Source organism: Spea bombifrons, chromosome 1 (genome assembly GCF_027358695.1).
Source record: "Spea bombifrons isolate aSpeBom1 chromosome 1, aSpeBom1.2.pri, whole genome shotgun sequence".
Taxonomy (NCBI): Eukaryota; Metazoa; Chordata; class Amphibia; order Anura; family Pelobatidae; genus Spea; species Spea bombifrons.
The window spans coordinates 105,873,865-105,888,133 of NC_071087.1; the positions used below are offsets into that span (position 1 = coordinate 105,873,865).

At 40.9% G+C, this 14,269-nt stretch overlaps 1 protein-coding gene across 1 annotated transcript in view; it reads left to right on the forward strand.

Annotated features, from left to right (window-relative positions):
• The first annotated feature begins 401 nt into the window (after positions 1-401).
• Positions 402-14,269, forward strand: part of LRRC2 (leucine rich repeat containing 2) — a 78,983-nt gene continuing 65,115 nt past the window's right edge. Inside the window, exon 1 of the mRNA XM_053467649.1 lies at positions 402-568. The gene's annotated coding sequence lies outside the window, so the exon portion shown is untranslated. The remainder of the gene's footprint in view (positions 569-14,269) is intronic.

A 14,269-nucleotide genomic window follows, 5' to 3' on the forward strand; every position in this document is an offset into this window, starting at 1 on the left:
CTTGCTGATGGATCAATTAATCAAGGGAAGGTGAAGTTGGATTTACCTAATTTTTAGACCTCCTAAGGAACAGATGATTGTTATTATGTAAAACCATAGGATTCAAAGAGGGTGTACCTTTTTATTCAAAATCCAGTTTAAGTATGCGTTTCTGTTTTGTTTTGTCACTAAACTAAAATACACACCTTTGTACTTGAATAAATGTATTTATTTCATTTATCTTTTTTTCGTCACCAATGAGAGATAGATGCTGTCCCAGTAATGCTGCAAACCTTTAGCTCATGTTGATTTACACGCTCCAGATATTTTATCATACACAGGGCCCTGGCACTAGGGCTTCCAGAGATCATGTTATCAGCTTACAAATATAGAATATTAGTACATCTAAAAGGCAAGTCACGCTGTGAGGGTTGACCTGGCTGACTGTGAGCTATGCTCCAGCTACTGCATCTGCTGCCGTAAACAACACAAGAGTCGACTATCTGCTTTGTGCAGTGTACAGAGGAACTCTCATGCTCTGAACACTTGTGGTGCACCGTGCATTGTAAGCAAGCTGTGTTTGCATACAGTAAGTTAACCCATGGCAAAATTTTAAACATGCTAAAAACAAATCAATTAAGGGTTATTTTTTTGTATAGTAGTATTAGCTCCACTGTTGATGTATCAGTGTGCAGGTACGCAGTTCTGGCTGTTTGGTGTCTCTCCAGTAGTGTACGTAATGTTTTAGGATTATAAGGGATTATAATTGCCCTGAATATCTGCTGCGGTTAGTGATTTGAACGCTCCAGGTTGAAAAGTGACATTGAAATAGTTTGCCCATGACTGTGTTGCTTACTGGCTTAATAACAATTCTCTTTGTCACTGCCTAAGTAGAGCACAATTAGTCATGGTTAGGATGACCGTTGCTTGGGCAAACACAAAGTTACGAGCAAGGCAGGCTTGTCTCCTGTAACAAATTATCTTCTTTCGTAATTCGTATAATGTAGTTAGATTTAACTAAATACAGGATGGAAATTTATATCAAATGAATAAAGGTGTTAGAAATAGAACTCATAACTTACAACCAGAGGACACGAGGCTGAGTTGCAATGTAAGTAAGTTCACTTTACTCAAAGGGTGGGTGATAAGTGGAACAGCATACCAGCAGAAGTGGTAGAGCATGATATAATGAGGAAATTTAAATGCATAGGGGTAGGCATATGGCTATCCTGAATCTAAGAAAAGACCAAGAACCGATTAAGGTTTGAGTCATCAAATCAAGAAAAATGGGCAGACAAGATGGGCTGAATGGATCATATCTATCAGCATATCTTTTGTTTCAATTTTTCCAATAATGTAGATCCATTTTCTTTTACTCTATGTGGATAATTGGCAAGAGAATAAATGTATATAAATGTTGGTCACTAATTTACATCAACACCGATTTTTGTGATCTGCTGTTTGTTTTAGATACATACTTGGATCAATTTAGTTACTTTTATATATTTATTTATATTGTATATATTTCATTGGGGTATTGTGTGTTTCATTAAGATCTGCTCACCCTCCGAATGCCTGTGCATGGTGTTTCTATGAGAAACTCAGGAAAGATAAGCCTTTACTGGCATTAATGTCAACATCTTAAAGTATACCTGTTATTGAAAAATGAAATGTTTTGCTTATGGGGGTAATTATACCCTGTACACTGTGCTAGCCATTTAGCTAGTAAATGTATAGGAAAAGGTTTCTAAAATCTACCACTGGGTAGGCTGCATGCACACCCACAAGCATCTCCACTATGACACAGAATGTTGTGTGCCAATTCTAGGGTTCAACAAAAGGCAGTCATATTGTCAGGCTAAGTGTAACATTATATATGCATTTTCTAATGATTTTGCTAGTACAGTGTTAATATGTGTCATATTTGCACTGGACAGTTATTGGATGGCAGGTCCACTTTAATCAGAGTGCTGCTAAGATCCTAAACCAAACCACTAGAGGGAGCCTAGGGCTATCCAAATGTGGTGACTGCATATTTTTCCAGGGCATGTATAAACTCACAAAAGGGAGTTAATTACTTATATATCCCATATATATCCCAACTTCAGAGCAGCACCTTATATTTGTTGTCAGCATCACATGAAAGTTATATGTGTCCTGGAATATATATCCAATGTGGTTGCCCAAGACACACAAGGGGCTTGCATGGGTAAACCACTGGTTTGATCTATGTGTGCATGTACTTAGTGCTACTATATGGCTTGGATAAATTAACCCTGCTTCCCCTCCTCCCCAAATTTAAGAAAGCAACCAAGAAGTAAATGTCTGAACAGTATTTCACATTAAGTTAAAGTGGTAAGACAGAGATGGAATGGGCCTGTTTTTTTCATTGACATACCAATTGGCTTCTCTAAAACCATTAACTATTTTATACACTCTTCAATGCTGAAGACGTTGTTAGTAGACTTGGGCACCAGGGGGCTCTTCGTGTTCGTCTTCGTGCTCGTCTTCGTGAAAAAAGAAATCTTCGTATTCCGCGAATATTCGCCTGTTCCTGTCTTCTTTTCGGGCGAATATTCGTGGACATTCTTCATGTTCGGTTTTTCTTTGTTTTTTCCGGTTAAGGGGTTAGTACGGGGTTAATGCGTACCGCAGCAGCTCTGGCGCCAGGAGTTTAAATGTCCGTATGAGCAACTCTATTGGTCATCAGCAGGGGGCTCGTCTGCCAATGGTTGATGGCAGACGAGCCCCCTCCTGGTAAAGTCGCTCGTACAGACTGTTAAACTCCTGGTGCCGTAACTTGTCTGGCAGATGCCATCGGTCTCCCTGTTCTATCAGTTAAATGTCCGTACAAGCGACTTTATTGGTCGTTCGTACGGACATTTAACTGATAGAACAGGGAGACCAGTGGGATCTGCAGGGTAAGTTGCAGCATTGGGGTTTTAAAAGTCTGTACGAGTGACTCTGTTCCGTGAACTGCCGCGATGCCGCGATGCCAAGGTAAGTTAGAAGGGGGGAGACTGGTAGACGAAGACGAAGACGATCACGAAGATCTTCGTTTTACCGTCGCTGTCTTCTCTCCGGCGTGTCTTCGGAACGAACACGAAAACGCACTCTTCGTGTTCGTTTTCATGTTCGCCCAAAGACGAATGCACAAGTCTAGTTGTTTGCACTAAAACAATTATAATTGTAATAGCTTGTAAGTATTGTAACGTCACACCCTTTGTGTGATAAATGGTATTGGTTCACCTTTAATAACCAGGGCAACATTATCTAATTTAGCATTCACATGAATTGTTACAAAAACAGTAAGCATTAATAGTGTTTTTCTTCGCTTGTAAGTAACTGCATGCAAATTGTTCTTCACTTTTATCCAAAAACACAACTACAAGGTGCCTCTGTCTATCTGATGATCTTCGCCTGTCCTCATGCTTGTTTTTTGAACTTCAACTTTTCAAAGGCTGCTCCTAACAGAAAAATGTCCTTAAGGTCCGCTTCTTCAAGGAAGCGAGGCACATTAGTCAATGCGTACATCCCCTCCTCAGAGCTACCACTGCCTACCCTTTCCTTGCCTCACTCCTGCTGTGGGGTTTCATCCACCATACCCTCTATATTCATTTCAGTGGGATTCCAACCCCCTTTGACTTTGATGGGTGTTCTATAATGCATGCACAGGAAATGTACTCAAATATGGTTTCTTTCTATACTTCCTGGTTTTAGTACAGACAGCCAGGGGGTGGAGGGAAATAAGAAAGAACTGCCACACCATACAGTGATGGTTTGCACTTCATAAAGACATAGTAGCAGGTTAGTGTAGTCATGGATTCTCATTGACAACTGAATTGGACTCAAACAAGGATTGGGCATTTGTTACAAACAAATCAGCGCATGGTTTCTAGAATTTAGAATTCACAGGCATTACTGAATATTGCACAAAACGGAGAGATAAAGACTGACAATGATGTGAATAATCTCACTTAATAAGCAGGGAATTCAATAATAACATTTTATCATTCCAACAATACTGTAAATATCTGTTATTTGATCAGTTAAGCATAAAATGTGTTATCTCCGCACTTACTTGGTTTTAGAGAAACATCTTTAGAAAAATATTAGGTATATTAATATACAGTTTTTATATCTATTAATATTCTCATGCAATGGGAACCAGGCAAGACATGCATTCAAAATGCCATCTTTATATAGCCTTATTTATATTCATGGAAGGAAAAAGGACATTCATTTTCTTGAACAACAGTGAGATTAGTCTTTTGGTTTAAGAGTATGCCAAGTTAATAAATGAATCCTTGCATAGTGGCTAAAAATGGAAATTCATGGCTGTAAGAAATAATGGATTTAAGGCTAGCCGTGTCAGTATTTTCAATGGGTTCTTTCTGACTTGTTCTTCTGTCACAAAGACAAGAAAATATTTATAGCCATTCCATAGATATTGCATAGTATGCTTAGTTATATTTACCAATTTCTACCATTCCGTACCAACATGCTATATTATTTATAACCCTTAAAGGGCTAGATATGTACGCCATATGTCATGGAATATCTATAGTAATCACTAAAAAACTTTTCTCCAGTGTAATGGAGTGGCCCATAGGCTGCCAATGGGCAGCCTTCTCGTCCCTCCTGTGACATAGGTTTGGCATTGTAAGCCCGTTTGAGCAGGGCCCTCCTCACCTGTTGTCTCTGTAAGTCAAATTGTTATGTTACATACTAACTTGTTATGTCCTGTCCCCACAGTCTTTCAAATGCTGGTATTTTAACCCATTCCATGCACTTACCACTCTTTGTCAAACTTTGTGGTAGTAATTTATTTTGTGTTTTTTAACACACAAATTGTACTTCAGGTGTGAACTTACAGCTCGTGGTATATGTCACTGTCACACAACATCCCAATATGTGTTCAGCAACATCTACCGAATACAGTGATACCACCCATGCATGGGTTTGCCAGGTTGCTTGGGAGATAAAATGCCATATTTAGAAAGATTTTCAACTTGGAACTTTGACATATGGTCCTACTGCCCCATATCCTATTTGGGGCATCTTTGAAGCTGGTCAGTTCAATTGATCTCATTAAGCCATATATTTTTTAAAAACTTTACACCACAGGGTATTTCAAATGGTGATATTTTAATACTTCCCATGCACTAGTTTTACCATAAGCCATGGTATTTTTTTTTGTGTGGTTTTTTTGTAAGTGTAGTTTTTTTCAGTCTGTCCCTATACCCTATTTGGGACATCTTTGAACTCGGCCTAGTCTGGAGAGACTCTCTTGAAAGCTGCCATTTTGCTGTCATGAATTCATATGGGTTTGGGATGGGTAGGCAGAGAGAGACATTCAGCCAGTCCATAAGATACATGACCAAATCTAACTATGGCAATCAGACGGACCATCCCAAGGACAAATAGATAATTACGTGGAAACTTTAAAAGGGAAGGCTACAGGAGGAAGGAGGAGAATGATCTGGTTGGGAAGGAGCAAATGGAATGTCCATGCTTGCTATAATACAAGCAAAGGTTTTGGGATCTTTGCTCATCTTTTGCGAACTGAAAGGATTCAGAACCTATCAAATTTACATGCGTTCAGCAGCAGGGGTATTGTAGAAGGAAAAGGGCTTTTTGAATGCCTGCATGCCCTCCTCCATCAATTTCTAGTACTAGCTGCAGTGTACCAGTCAAGGTCAGTTCATCTTTTTAAAGTCTTGGAACGTTCTAAACAAATCTTATCCAAAAGGACCACCTCATTCAAGTTTTTACAGCAAGACATCAGAATTTATATATATATTTTTTTGCTGATGGACAAACCTTTCTCTGGGCCATAATCTTTGCCTGGGTAAAAGACCTCTTCATTGCGAGGTTCTAGACCACATATATATAATACACAGCTGCCTAAAAACATTATATTATGTGAAACTAGGAAACAAAAATGGCGAGAGGTAGGAGTTCCCCTTTAAACACTAACAGTTACAAAATTGCATTTTTGTAAGCTCATTAACTTTGTGCGCATACAAGTAGAAGAAAGAAAAGGAAAATCAGAATTTTGTTTCCAAAATGTTGTTGTATTTCTCTGTTGTATGATCCAAAATACTGCCAATCATGTGAAACTAAACCACAACAGAGTCTAGGGTCAGCACGGTTCCAAACCTCTCCTGGCCATATCACTCTCCAGTCAGTGAATGGAACACGTAACACAGCTGTTGGAGAGCAGAACCATCTGTTTTCCAATTGTTCCACCTGATCACTTTGCACAGTCTAACTGTTTTTGTGGCAGGCTATTTCGTAAATCTACCACATGTTCTGTAACATAGTGTTTTTGTTTATTACATCTGATCTAACCCTAGCTTTCTGCTCTCAAACTTCAGAGCATGACATCTTCTTCTTTTTATTGATATGAAATATTTGTCTATGTTCTATCAAAAAAGCAATAACAAATCACCCTCTAAAGCATAAAAATGTGCAACATGACTCAAAAGAGTACAGTTTATAGTATTATTTAAATACTCGACGCTCTAATACCGTATTTGCTCGATTATAAGACGACCCCGATTATAAGACGACCCCCCAAAATCAAAATATTAATTTAGGAAAAAAACAAAAAGCCTGAATATAAGACGACCCTATAGGAAAAAAAGTTTTACCAGTAAATATTAATTCATGTAAATATATTTTTTAAATTTCCTTTTATTTGCCAACCTGCCCCCCCCCAGTTATGCCACTCTGCCCCCAGAAATGCTTTATACCCCCCTATTTGCCACTCTGCCCCATGATATGCCTTATACCCCTATATGCCACTCTGGCATATAGGGGGTTAAAAGGCATATCATGGGGCTGAGTGGCATATAGGGGGTTAAAATGCATTTCTGGAGGTATATATGCATATCATGGGGCTGAGTGGCATATAGGGGGTTAAAATGCATTTCTGGAGGTCCAGAAATGCATTTTAACCCCCTATATGCCACTCAGCCCCATGATATGCCTTTTAACCCAGCATGTACTGGCTGCCTTGGCTTGATAGGAGTGTGATTGCTGCTAACAGCAATCACACTCCTATCAAGCCAAGGCAGCCAGTACATGCTGGAACCTGGGGATGATAGTAGTGGGATTACAGCCTCCCTATGCCATGCTACAACCCCCACCCCCCTTACACATCCATGCTATCACACACAAACACACATTCACAAACATTTAAATACTCATTCATTCCATTAATCACACATACTTCACACATTAATCACACATACTTACCCAAAAACCCTCCCCCACCCCCTTACCTGAACTGCAGATCTCTCACTCTGCAGGGGACCGGCTGTACGAACAACTGCTCTGGCCCCGCCCCCAGAGGAGGGAGGGGGAGATAGAGTTCTGTGAGGAAGCTACAAGCTTCCTGTCCTCCTGCTTCTAACGGAAGAGACGCTGCTCGCGACCGGTAAGCAGCATGGCCCCAGCCATTTTTTTGGGGTCTGATTAGAAGACGACCCCGATTATAAGACGAGGGGTATTTTTCAGAGCATTTGCTCTGGAAAAAACCTCGTCTTATAATCGAGCAAATACGGTAAATAATGGAAGATAATAAACTAAAACACAAATATTTTTGAATGAGAAATGGCAGCCACATAACCCTTTATGTGTTCTCTATTACATAATAATGAACAAAATGGCACTAATTTAGAATGTGTTTATTGTGTTTATAAAAAACTAGAGTGAAAAGGGATAGTAACAAATCTTAGAAAACAGAAAAACGTAAAGGTTTTTGCGCTGTGAATTTTGTTTAGAGACACATCCCCACACTTTTCTTTCTCTGCCGACCCATCTGCATTATTCTAGCTTGGTGTAGTAGTTCGCAACAGGGGGAACCTCCGCACACATTAAAGGGGCAGCCTCTCCCCATACCTCATTTTTAGGTAAGAGAATTCTGTCCTTGAATATCTATCTTGAATTATTCAAATCGTATCATGTTTATTGTATTTTTTATTTTAAGCTACCACACAATTTGATTGAGGGAAAAAATGAATATTTTTATCGACTGTAGAAGATGGAAATTATACCTGCTCTGTGATGATTGCAGATTCTTTACTCTCTTGTGTATGAGGAACCCTACACAATACGTCTTATGAAACAAGTAGCAATCCTGATAAAATATACAGATCGTATAAATAAATTAAATTTTGATTTCATATTAACATCTGATTAAGATACTGTGAAGGATGGAGCAAAGTCCCTTATGAATGTTATGATGTATAATCTAGTCTGAAGCTTGATAGTTTTAATGCCAATGCCTAATATAAGTTAGTTAGTAATCATGCCTAAGGCTGTCAGGTGCATCAGCAGATATAGTTCTGCAGCTCAGCACTACAGGGCCCAAAGTCTAATGATGCCATAGTATTGATTATTTAGTATGCGTGTGAGAGATAATTTCTAAGCATTGAAAGCTGTGTTTTTTTTCATTAACCTTCTATTGGTAAAATAGCAGCTATTAGAATAAAGGGGGCCCCTGGACCTATAGGAAAGGGGGATCATGTGTCAGAAACTGGGTCCATACAGACGACTGTAATGACCCAGAGTGCCCAAGGATGGAGAAATACAGGGATTCCACATGCAGAAGTGGAGTCACAGGATAGGGCCTGGTGCAGAGCGACTGCACTCACCCGGGTGGTGAGCATCTAGGGTTGTGCAGCCACATACCAGTGCCCTGACATAGCAGTGGATGTTGTCCAGAACAAAGCAAAGTGGTATCCTGCAGGCACCCTGGAGCAGGCATGAGACATAGCACTAGAATCATGTGCGGGATGCTGCAGGCTGGGAGTGTGGAAGCTAAGCAGAGTAACAGCTGAAACACAGCGAGTAAGGGACAGGGAGACCAAGCAAGAAGCATAACCAGACAAGACATACATAATACAGGGCACAAGACAAGGAATATACACGATCCAACATGAACAGGACAGGACACCACTCTACCGGGGATTCATCACAGGACACCCCTCTACCGGGGATTCAGGACAGGACACTCCACTACCGGGGATTCAGGACAGGACACCCCTCTACCGGGGATACAAGACAGGACACCCCTCTACCGGGGATACAGGACACCCCTCTACCGGGAATACAGGATACCCTTCTACCAGGAATACAGGACAACAAAGCACAGAGCTGCCTAGACTAACCAGACTACACATGACAAGAATACACAGAAACAACAAGACCAAACAGGACTAGCCTAGGACTACAAGATAACAATAGGAGATTCCATCACATCTTATGGCCATAGTATGCTTAGCCCACCACTACGCCAAAGTACTCCAATATATGGTGGGTCCTAACGCTAAACCCTGCCTACAGAGGTACTAAACAAACCAAACATGAAATCCAAACCCATATCAGAGAGACATACCTGTAGGCTGCAGACTGAGACAAACAGAACAAACGGGTGGGGCACACCTTATAAAGGAAACAAAGCTGAAGTAAGGAATAGAAGATCAGAACAGAGCATAAGGAAATCCAGGAATAGATTGAAGCAAAACAGAGAAACTGTAGCAAGAGAGAGATATGCAGCTCCGCTGCCTGGGTAGAACGTGACATCATGACTGCTGGCCCATGGAGGTGGCTGCAGTAAGCCCCTTTTCATTGGTGGATAGCTGCAACAATGTTGCAGCTAAGAGGGTTTATATGAAGGTGAAGAAGGTGAAGAGGTGACTATTACCTCTTTTTCTGTGCCTTCAGCAAGCTGTCAGACGCATTGTGGCTTTTTCCCTTATTTGTTCTTTTTCTCTGCTTTATGTTTATTCATTTGGATTGCCACAGCTGCGGTCTGGGTCCCCCTGGCCAGCACGGTTTTCAGATAACTTGGATCATTTTGCCCATAGCGGGCTTGGGGAGGCGTGTCCTGCGGGAAGCTTATGGCACCCACAGGGCTAGGACTCTTGGTTAATCGGTAGTTATTAACTGCCTATTGGGCCTAGCGCTCATCAGCTGGCAGGTTGTTCTTTGGGTGTAACAATGGTTGGTTCTTCCTCTGGCCTGGGGAACGGTTATGTGTATGTAAAAGCTGTGGCCAAATGCCATATCCCACAAAATGGTGTTCAGTGTCTTTATTTCATATGGGTTCTTTGGGGGGTGGGGGTGTTTGGTTCTTTTGTTGGCCATTGCTATGGGTCTAAGCAGTCAAGTTTTAGCAATTGTCGACTTTGATTCTGCTAACTAGAAATTCATAGCATCATTCACTGCAAACTGTATATTGCCAAAGGAATGTTTTGGGGCCCCTAATGGAGTATGATATACAACTGTACTGCAGCTCTTGTGGTAATGTGCATTAAATACTAGACATGAATAGCAGTGCATCCTTTTATTATGTCATGATCTGCCAGAGACTTCTACGGTTAAGCACACTACATATGGTATTTATGAAAATATATAAGTAAAAAGGTAAGCTTTAATTATTATAGTAGTCATAACAGGTTTTGTTCTATGACCTCATAATCTGATCTGTAAGTATTCGAAGCTTCTAGTTAAAGGCAAGTAATTAAATTTCTTTTTCCATGTTTATGGGATGTATTAAAGTATTTAGTAATATACCTTCTTGTACACTGGGGTGTCCATCTAAGTAATATGTGATGGCTCGTCTGCCATCAACCAATGAAGTACAGGTGTACTTCATTGGTTGATGGCAGAGGAGGCCCCTGCAGGCGACCAATAGAGTTGCTTGTACGGACATTTAAACTCCTGGCGCCAAAGCTGCTGCGTAGTCCGTACGTACCACGTTAACCCAGTATTAACCCCCTAAAAAACGACAAAAGCAAAGAAAAAAGAACACGAAGAAAGCACACGAATATTCGCCCAAACAGAAGACAGGATCGGGCGAATATTCCGGGACAAACACGAAGACAAACACGAAGAGTTGGCCGGCGCCCAAGTCTAGTAAGAATCCATAAAAAAGGAAAGCTTAGGGTTGAGAAATTATGAACAATGTAGGTGGAGCAACGGGGTGAAATGATGTAAGAGTAAATGTAACAGCTTAGAGTCCCAGACCAGAGCAGGTTTTTACAGCCATCCCTCCTTTATTTTAATAACACTGTCCCCTGCTGTAGATAGGAATTGGTAGAAGGTATTTTATAGCATTTATGAATGCATTTGTTATACATGCTGTTTTACAGTACATTACATTTATTTATAAAGCGCCGGCAGGGGGGAAGTGAGACAACAGGAGAGGACGGCTTGGATGGGGATGAGTTGATCTGGTTCTGATGATGTGTTGAAGCTGTTGATTGTTCAGATGGCTTGATTTTGATGATGGTTGGGAGTACTGGCAAAGGAATGTTGTACGCTTCCCTGAAGAGGTGGGTTTTCAGAGAGGTTTTGAAAGTTGCGTACGAGGCAGAAACTGGGAAGGGAATTCCACAGGAGGGGTACGGCGCAGGCGAAGTCCTGAATACAGAAGCGGGAAGAGGTAACAACAGTAGAAGATAACCGTAGGTCTTGAGAGGAGCAAAGGGGGTGAGTAGGGGTATATTTGGATAGGAGAATAGAGATGTAAGGTTTTAAAGTGGTTATAACATGCTTTAAATTTAAATAAATAGGCATTTCTCTAGGGTTTCAAAAAAGTTATTTCTTATACTTCCCCATTTGGGCATGAGAGTGGCTATGGCTGGAAAAAGGGTGTGGGGGTGGCATTCATATGGTTCTCTCCTAAGTAATTGCTTGGGCTAGTTCTATTTCACTCACTTTATCTTGTTTTCCAGACTTGTACAGGTATAACTATGTTACAAATTATGTACCCATGAATTTTACTTTTGGGATATTTTGGCAATTTTATATTTTGTGTCACGGTAGAGGTAGGACCTTGCCAGTAAATAAGAAGAAGATCAGTTTAGTAAACGTTTTAGGAAACGTTGCATCATTTCTACACGGTGGATTGAAAAGCTACTATAGGCCAGTGCGCGATCACAGCGTATATTGTCCTCTCATTGTGGGAGGCACATACGTAATGTGCTGCTCTTATTCTATATATTATGAAAATATCCTGTGACCATTATTATCCACATTTTGTGTCTGAGTGGTTATGTGCATGAATGTATCAAGTGAGTTTTGTAGGGAGTATTGCTTTAAGGTGAAGGAAGGGAAGTTGAGGATTCCACCAGTTAAGTACTACGCAGCATCAGAGCATCTTAAAGGACAACTGAACCACCTTAGACGTTGCGTTTATATACATGTTTTACAAACATTAAAATACAAATTTTTTATCGTGATGTACTTGGAAACAATCTGGTTTAGGGCAGAAATATGTATTTACATAAATTACATAGCAAATGCATGGCTTATGGAAATTTAAAGATCCTTTATCAGTAGCTTTGTTCATATTTTGAAGCTTCATTTTCTACATGACAGGTTAATTGTAGAAATGTGTCTATATTGACCATACCCTCCTTTATCTCTTAAATGCATACATAATAAAACTTCGCTCTCGGCACACTAATATGTCAGTGTCATACATCAATGCTGAAATGTTCACCAATGATGTATTATTTAGTTCTCACCTGGAATAACGAAGAACCAATACAACCACACACTCGCATACACACAGCTACACTTGTCGGAAGATGTTTATTTTTATTGAAAATCAACATGATGTTGTTAGCAGCTTCTAAAAGGGTAAACATCATTTATATTAATAAATGTATCTTGTCTGAACAACTGCAATGTTGTTTTATTTTAAATACTTATGTTCAGTAATGGGCAAATTGTTTGTGAGTAGACTTAACATTTTGAATGGCACAAATGTGTAAAATCTATATATGTATATATTTGTGTGTATGTGTGTATATGTAAAGTCCCGGGTCCGTGGTCAGACGGCTACCATGACCCAGAGCGCCCAAAGATGGTGTTCAGGGGTTTTTGTGCAGTAGCGGAGTGGTCAGGGCCTGATGCAGGGCGACCGCACCCTCCAGGGAGCCAGGCACCCAGGGTTGTGGAGCCACATACCAGCACCCTGACATAGCAGCATGTTGTCCAGTTCAAAACAAAGTAATCACCTACAGGCACCCTGGAGCAGGTATGAGACATAACAGAACATAGAAATGGGCAGGATGCTGCAGGCTGGGAGTAGGGAAGCTGAGAAGAGTACAGGAGAAATATAGCAAGCAAGGGGAGCAGAGCAAGGAGCAAGGGACATGGAGACCAAGCAAGAAACATCACCAGACAAGACATACATGATACAGGGCACAACACAGGACAGGGAACCAGGCAAGGAACACAGGGGATGGAGTGAGGAGCCAGAATCCTTGGAAGCAAGGATAGGACATATTAACTGGGACATGGGGAGAGGAGAAAAGAAACGGAACTCCTCAGATGCTTCAGGGAAAGGAGATCGGTATACTGTGGTCATAAAGGGATGAACATGGTCAGCAACAATACTCAGGTAGGCTTACATGTTTTAACAGCCCTAAGCGTGCCAAGAAAATGTCCCCTACACCATTACACCACTACCACCAGCCTGAACCGTTGATACAAGGAAAGATGGATCCATACTTTCGTGTTGTTTATGCCAAAGTCTGATCCTGCCTTCTGAATGTCGCAGCTGGAATCAAGGCTCATCAGACCAAGCAACGTTCTTCCAGTCTTCCATTGTTCAATTTTGGTGAGTCTGTCTAAATCGTAGCCTCAATTTCCTGTTCTTAGCCGACAGGAGTGGCCCCCGGTGTGGTCTTCTGCTGCTGTAGCACATCTGCTTCAAGAGGTGTTGTGCGTTCAGAGATGGTATTCTGCATACCTTGGTTGTAACGATTGGTTATTTGAGTTACTGTTGCCATTCTGTCATCTCGAACAAGTCTGCCCATTCTCCTCTGACTGGCTGATAAGCTATTTGTGTTAACAAGCAATTAAACAGGTGTATCTAATAAAATGGCCAATAAGTCTAATATATTTTAGACTTGTGCATTTGGATGTCAGAATTTTGTCAATTTGTAGGAATGTCAGAAAATGAGTATAAGCCTCAGTGGAACAAAGTAGAGAGCTTGTTTTTTTCACTCTTACTCATTCTCTCACATGCTCTTACTCATGCTCTCACACTTTCTCTGTGTTTCCACTTCTACACTCCACTTCATTATCATGGCCTCTTCCCTGATCTACATTTTTCTCTCTCCACGGATCCATCTGCATTATTCTCACCTGGCAGAGTCTCTGAGCACACCCTCTCCCTCAATTGGAGGAGAGGAGGACAGGCTCCAAACTGTTGCAGAAGTACCACACAGGGACAGATTAATGTAGACAGATCCACAGAGAA